We start from the raw sequence: 6,546 nt of genomic DNA, 5'->3' as shown, positions 1-6,546 counted from the left end.
CTCTGCATAGAAGTTAAATAAGCAGGGTGACAATATACAGCCTTGACGTACTCCTTTTCCTGTTTGGAACCAGTCTGTTGTTCCATGTCCAGTTCTAACTGTTGCTTCCTGGCCTGCATACAAATTTCTCAAGAGACCGGTCAGGTGGTCTGGTATGCCCATCTCTTTCAGAATTTTCCACAGTTTATTGTGATCCACACAGTCAAAGGCTTTGGCATAGTCAGTAAAGCAGAAATAGACGTTTTTCTGAAACTCTCTTGCTTTTTCCATGATCCAGCGGATGTTGGCAATTTGGTCTCTGGTTCCTCTGCCTTTTCTAAAATCAGCTTGAACATCAGGAATTTCACGGTTCACATATTGCTGAAGCCTGGCTTGGAGAATTTTGAGCATTACTTTACTAGCGTGTAAGATGAGTGCAATTGTGCGGTAGTTTGAGCATTCTTTGGCATTGCTTTTCTTTGGGATTGGAATGAAAACTGACCTTTCCAGTCCTGTGGCCACTGCTGAGTTTTCCAAATTTGCTGGCGTATTGAGTGCAGCACTTTCACAGCATCATTTTTCAGGATTTGAAAGAGCTCAACTGGAATTGCATCACCTCCACTAGCTTTGTTTGTAGTGATGCTTTCTAAGGCCCACTTGACTTCACATTCCAGGATGTCTGGCTCTAGGTCAGTGATCACACCATTGTGATTATCTGGGTCGTGAAGATCTTTTTTGTACAGTTCTTCTGTGTATTCTTGCCATCTCTTCTTAATATCTTCTGCTTCTGTTAGGTCCATACCATTTCTGTCCTTTATTGAGCCCATCTTTGCATGAAATGTTCCTTTGGTATCTCTGATTTTCTTGAAGAGATCTCTAGTCTTTACCATTCTGTTGTTTTCCTCTATTTCTTTGCATTGATCGCTGAAGAAGGCTTTCTTATCTCTTCTTGTTATTCTTTGGAACTCTGCATTCAGATGTTTATATCTTTCCTTTTCTCCTTTGCTTTTCGCTTCTCTTCTTTTCACAGCTATTTGTAAGGCCTCCCCAGACAGCCATTTTGCTTTTCTGCATTTCTTTTCCATGGGGATGGTCTTGATCCCTATCTCCTGTACAATGTCACGAACCTCATTCCATAGTTCATCAGGCACTCTATCTATCAGATCTAGGCCCTTAAATCTATTTCTCACTTCCACTGTATAATCATAAGGGATTTGATTTAGGTCATGCCTGTATGGTCTAGTGGTTTTCCCTACTTTCTTCAGTTTAAGTCTGAATTTGGCAATAAGGAGTTCATGATCTGAGCCACAGTCAGCTCCTGGTCTTGTTTTTGCTGACTGTAAGAGCTTCTCCATCTTTGGCTGCAAAGAATATAATCAATCTGATTTCGGTGTTGACCATCTGGTGATGTAAATTGTTACCTTGGTACAAAAAAATTTTTTTAAAGAGAACTTATGCATTAATAAAAGTTCTGACTGAGTTGCCCAGGATTTAGTACATAAAGATGGAAATATGAAAAATAAGTTAATAGAGTAGGAAATAGAATGGATGGGTATAATAGGAATTATAGAAGGAAAAACCAGAAAAGATAAGGTTTGGAAATACTCAAAGAGATAATAGCTGAAGTATTATCAATACTTGATGAGAAATGAATTCTCAAATTTGAAAAATGCAGTTCCTGAGGAAAAAAGAATCCATATCTAGACATATCGTATAAAAACTGAAAAACACCCGTGTCATAAAGATATTAAAAAAAGAATGCCAAAGAAGAAACATATTACATTTATAGGAATAATGACCCTCAAAAGACTTCTCAATGCAGCAATAAAAACCAGAAGACCATGGAGTAATATACTCAAAGTGCTGAGAGAAAATAAACCAATACCCAGATAAAACATTGTTTAGCAGTCAGAGCAAAATAAAAATATCTGTTATACCTGTTATATTAAAAAAATCACACAACTGTTGTTCAGATACTGGGGTACTTTCATGATTGGTAAATAGCTACTGCTCCAAGCCCTCTGGGGGCTTCCTAGGAAGCGCAGTGTAAAGAATCTGCCTGCCAATGCAGGAGGCGCAAGAGATGTGGGTTGAGCTCCTTGAGGAGGAAATGGCAGCCCACTCCAGTATTCTTGCCAGGAAAATTCCATGGACAGAGGAGAATGGTGAGCTACTGTTCATGGGGTCACAAAGAGTCGTACAGGACTGAGCACACACACAGAAGCCCTCGGAGTGTCCCTTAGCACCTTCCCTCCCATCTCTCTAAAATCTAACATTAAAAGGTTAATCCCTGGCACAGAGAGAGGCTTACAGGACCTTGCTCCAGCCCTGTGATTGGTTCCAATTTGTTTAGTTGTGTCCTGCCCCCCAGGCACTGCCACTGGATGTCCCAGAGAGCCTCCCAAAGACCGGCCTGCGCTCTGCCTGAGCCTGTCTGGCACTGGTTGTGGCGGTGGGGTCCATGTGGGCGCCGCTGACAGTATGTGCAGGTATCTGTGGCTCCCAGGTGTCAGCACCCATCATACAGTGTTCTCCAGGCCAAAGTGGCCGTCTGTCCCCCTGGTAGCAGCGCTGGCATCCTGGGGGACCAACACCCAGCACCGGGCTGGCTCTCTCCCCAACGCTGTGGCCACCTGCTGCAGGCTGACGCTCCTTTGGATTCACCTTTGAATGACCACCTGTAGAACCTGTAATCTCCTTAGGACTTTGCCTCTGAGAAAGCTCTGATGAAACAGAGAAATCAGTTGATAGCAGTAATGGAGGCTACCTTTGGCCCTGTTCCGATGCTGCAAGTTCTTCCAGCATAAGAGACATTCAGTGACAGACACAAGACCAGAGAGGATAAGCAGACCTACGTGAGTGGTTTGAAGCCAGAGGATGCCCCTTTTGTTACCCTGTTTATTTTCAGTTCTATATAATTGGATGACTTTGTTAACATCATTTTTACGCCCTCCATCATAGGCACACAACATTTGTTCTTGTAATAAAAATAAGCACTAAATTCTATACTGCTTCTTCGGTACCATGTGTCACTTTAAACGTGCATTAACACATTTGGGTCATAGAATTATTACTATCATTCTCATTTTACAAATGGCAATACTAAAACATAACGAAGATATTCAAAACTTAAGTTGCAGAATTGAGATTTGAACCCAGGAAGCTTAAACACAGAGCCAGTTGTGATCACTGCCATATTGTGCTTCTTCTGGATTATAGGATTAGGTGTAACCTAATTAAGTACAATAATCCAGTAAGAGATAATAGACTTAGTAACTGTGTAAAAATCTTAGATGGCAATATGAGAATTGGGAAAAAATTAATGTAAGTCAATATTTTAACAGTTAAAATTGTTAATGTAACTTCAGGACCAGCTCAAATTGGTCCTTCTCTGTGGATAGATAAATGGATGTCTAGTTGTCTTGCCGACATAGCAGAGCCAAAATTGCAAGTTGTGAACCTGAGCATGTGCAGATAAGGAAAGTCTCCCTCAAGTAGCACTCAGAACCCACATCTCCTCCACTTGGAACCTGAACACTGGAACCCTTTCAGAAATGAGGGCTCCAATGTCCTGGAAGATCTGGTGCTAAAGCCCGCCATTCTGTACCTTACCATCTATGGCCAAGTGTTGGGAAGATCCCCTGGAGAAGGGAAAGGCTACCCACTCCAGTATTCTGGCCTGTATAATCCATGGTGTCACAAAGAGTCAGACACGACTGAGTGACTAAGCACAGAGCTCTCCAATGCGAAACTGCCCCGTTAGCGCTTCTACATACCAGCCTGTCATCCATAATTCAAAAAAAGTTTAACCAAACCCCAGACTGGGGAGACAGACTTGAGCCCTGCCTCCTGCCATGACAGTTGACCTCGCACACAAGCTCTTTTTTTGCTCAAAGGCTGGTGCGATATTATTGGCTTCTCTGCATGTCAGGCAGCGAGCCCTGGCTTGGTAGCAATATTAAGAGAACTTCTTTATGTATTGAGACTATTAAGTCACCCAATTACTCTCAATTTAGTGCAGAGTTTATTGAAAGAAGGGGACGACAGAGGATGAGATGGTTGGATGGCATCACCGACTCAATGGACATGAGTTTGGGTAAACTCCAGGAGTTGATGATGGACAGGGAGGCCTGGCATGCTGCGGTCCATGGGGTCACAAAGAGTTGGACACAACTGAGCGACTGAACTGAATTAGTCTCAGTACCTGTTGTTATTGTTTAGTTGCTAAGTTGTGTCCAGCTCTTTTGTGACTTCATGTACTATAGCCTGCCATGTGCCTCTGTCCATGGGATTTCCCAGGCAAGAATACTGGAGTGGGTTGCCTTTTGCTTCTCCAGATCTTCCTAACCCTGGGATTGGACCCATGTCTCTTGCTTGGCAGGTGGATTCTTTACCACTGAGCCACCTGGGAAGCTCAGTCTCAATACAAAGCATGGGTATTTTGAAAATGCTCTCTGGGTAACTGGATAAGGAAATGGCAACCCACTCCAGTGTTCTTGCCTGGAGAATCCCAGGGACCGGGGAGCCTGGTGGGCTTCCGTCTATGGGGTTGCACAGAGTCGGACACGACTGAAGCGACTTAGCAGCAGCAGCTCCGGGTAATACTAATTACTGTCAAGGTTGAGAACTACTGCTCAGCAGCTGAGGTTGGCAAACTACTGCCCTGAGCTGCCTATTTTTGTAGATAAAGTTTTATTGGAACACGGTCATCCTCATTTGTTGTGTGTCTTTTATGTCTACTTCTGTGCCACAGCACAGACTAATTGCCACAAAGACCATATAGCCTGCAAAGCCTAAAATATTTTCTATCTGGCCCTTAACAGAAAAAGTTTGCCAGTCCTTTCTCTATAGCACTGAAAATGAATGAACTAGTACTATGGTGACATTTTTTAAAAATCTCCAATAAAATTTTTAATGAAAAAAAGGCAAGCTGGTGAACAATATGTACAGAGTAATACAATTTATATGGAATTGCAAAATATACAATACTACTGTAAGGTACTAATTTATATAGTAAATTTTTTTTTTAACACACAGAAATGTTAAGCACAACATTAAGGATAGTAGCTACAAATAGGGAAGAAGGATGGGAAATAAGACTGGGAAAAAATAGAGGCAGAGGAGAGCTAAACCAAACAAAGAAACAAAACAAGGCACAATGGCAAGATTGACTAGAGCTGGAGTAGTTTTATGTCATTTCCCATACTTTTCTAAATGCTTAAATAATTAAAGAGTGGTAGACACTGAAGCTTTTTTTTTTTTCTCCCATTACAGCAAAATATTTTGAGTATATTAACTGTTTCTTTCTCACAATTATTCAGTGAAATAGATTTTTGTTGTTTTTTTAAAAATTGAAGTATAGTTGATTTTCAAAGTGAAATAAGTTTTAGTGTTAACTCCAAGAGGGTAGGAACTATATCTGTATTTGCTCACCACTGAATCACTAGCAACTAAAGCAGTGCTTGGCACTTAGTATATGATCAAGAAACATCTATTGAATAAACAAACTAATGAGTAATGAATGCATTCGTAACTGCTGAAGCCCAGCCAAACAAAGTGGCTTATGTGAAGTTCAGTTCAGTTCATTTCAGTCACTCAGTCGTATCCAACTCTTTGAGACCCCATGAATTGCAGCAAGCCAGGCCTCCCTGTCCATCACCAACTTCCAGAGTTCACTCAGACTCATGTCCATTGAGTCAGTGATGCCATCCAGCCATCTCATCCTCTGTTGTCCCCTTCTCCTCCTGCCCCCAATCCCTCCCAGCATCAGAGTCTTTTCCAATGAGTCAACTCTTCACATGAGGTGGCCAAAGTACTGGAGTTTCAGCTTTAGCATCATTCCCTACAAAGAAATCCCAGGGCTGATCTCCTTCAGAATGGACTGGTTGGATCTCCTTGCAGTCCAAGGGACTCTCAAGAGTCTTCTCCAACACCACAGTTCAAAAGCATCAGTTCTTCGGCACTCAGCCTTCTTCACAGTCCAACTCTCACATCCATACATGACCACTGGAAAGACCATAGCCTTGACTAGATGGACCTTTGTTGGCAAAGTAATGCCTCTGCTTTTGAATATGCTATCTAGGTTGGTCATAACTTTCCTTCCCAGGAGTAAGCGTCTTTTAATTTCATGGCTGCAATCACCATCTGCAGTGATTTTGGAGTCCAAAAAAATAAAGTCTGACACTGTTTCCACTGTTTCCCCATCTATTTCCCATGAAGTGATGGGACCAGATGCCATGATCTTCGTTTTCTGAATGTTGAGTTTTAAGCCAACTTTTTCACTCTCCTCGTTCACCTTCATCAAGAGGCTTTTTAGTTCCTCTTCACTTTCTGCCATAAGGGTGGTGTCATCTGCATATCTGAGGTTATTGATATTTCTCCTGGCAATCCTGATTCCAGCTTGTGCTTCTTCCAGCCCAGTGTTTCTCATGATGTACTCTGCATATAAGTTAAATAAGCAGAGTGACAATATACAGCCTTGATGCACTCCTTTTCCTATTTGAGTGAACTCCGGGAGTTGGTGATGGATAGGGAGGCCTGGCGTGCTGCAGTTCATGGGGTCGAAAA

This window comes from Bos grunniens, chromosome 6, assembly GCF_055505025.1.
Source record: "Bos grunniens cultivar Pamir isolate PY7600 chromosome 6, Bosgru_T2T1.0, whole genome shotgun sequence".
Taxonomy (NCBI): domain Eukaryota; kingdom Metazoa; phylum Chordata; class Mammalia; order Artiodactyla; family Bovidae; genus Bos; species Bos grunniens.
This window is presented reverse-complemented; position numbering follows the sequence as displayed.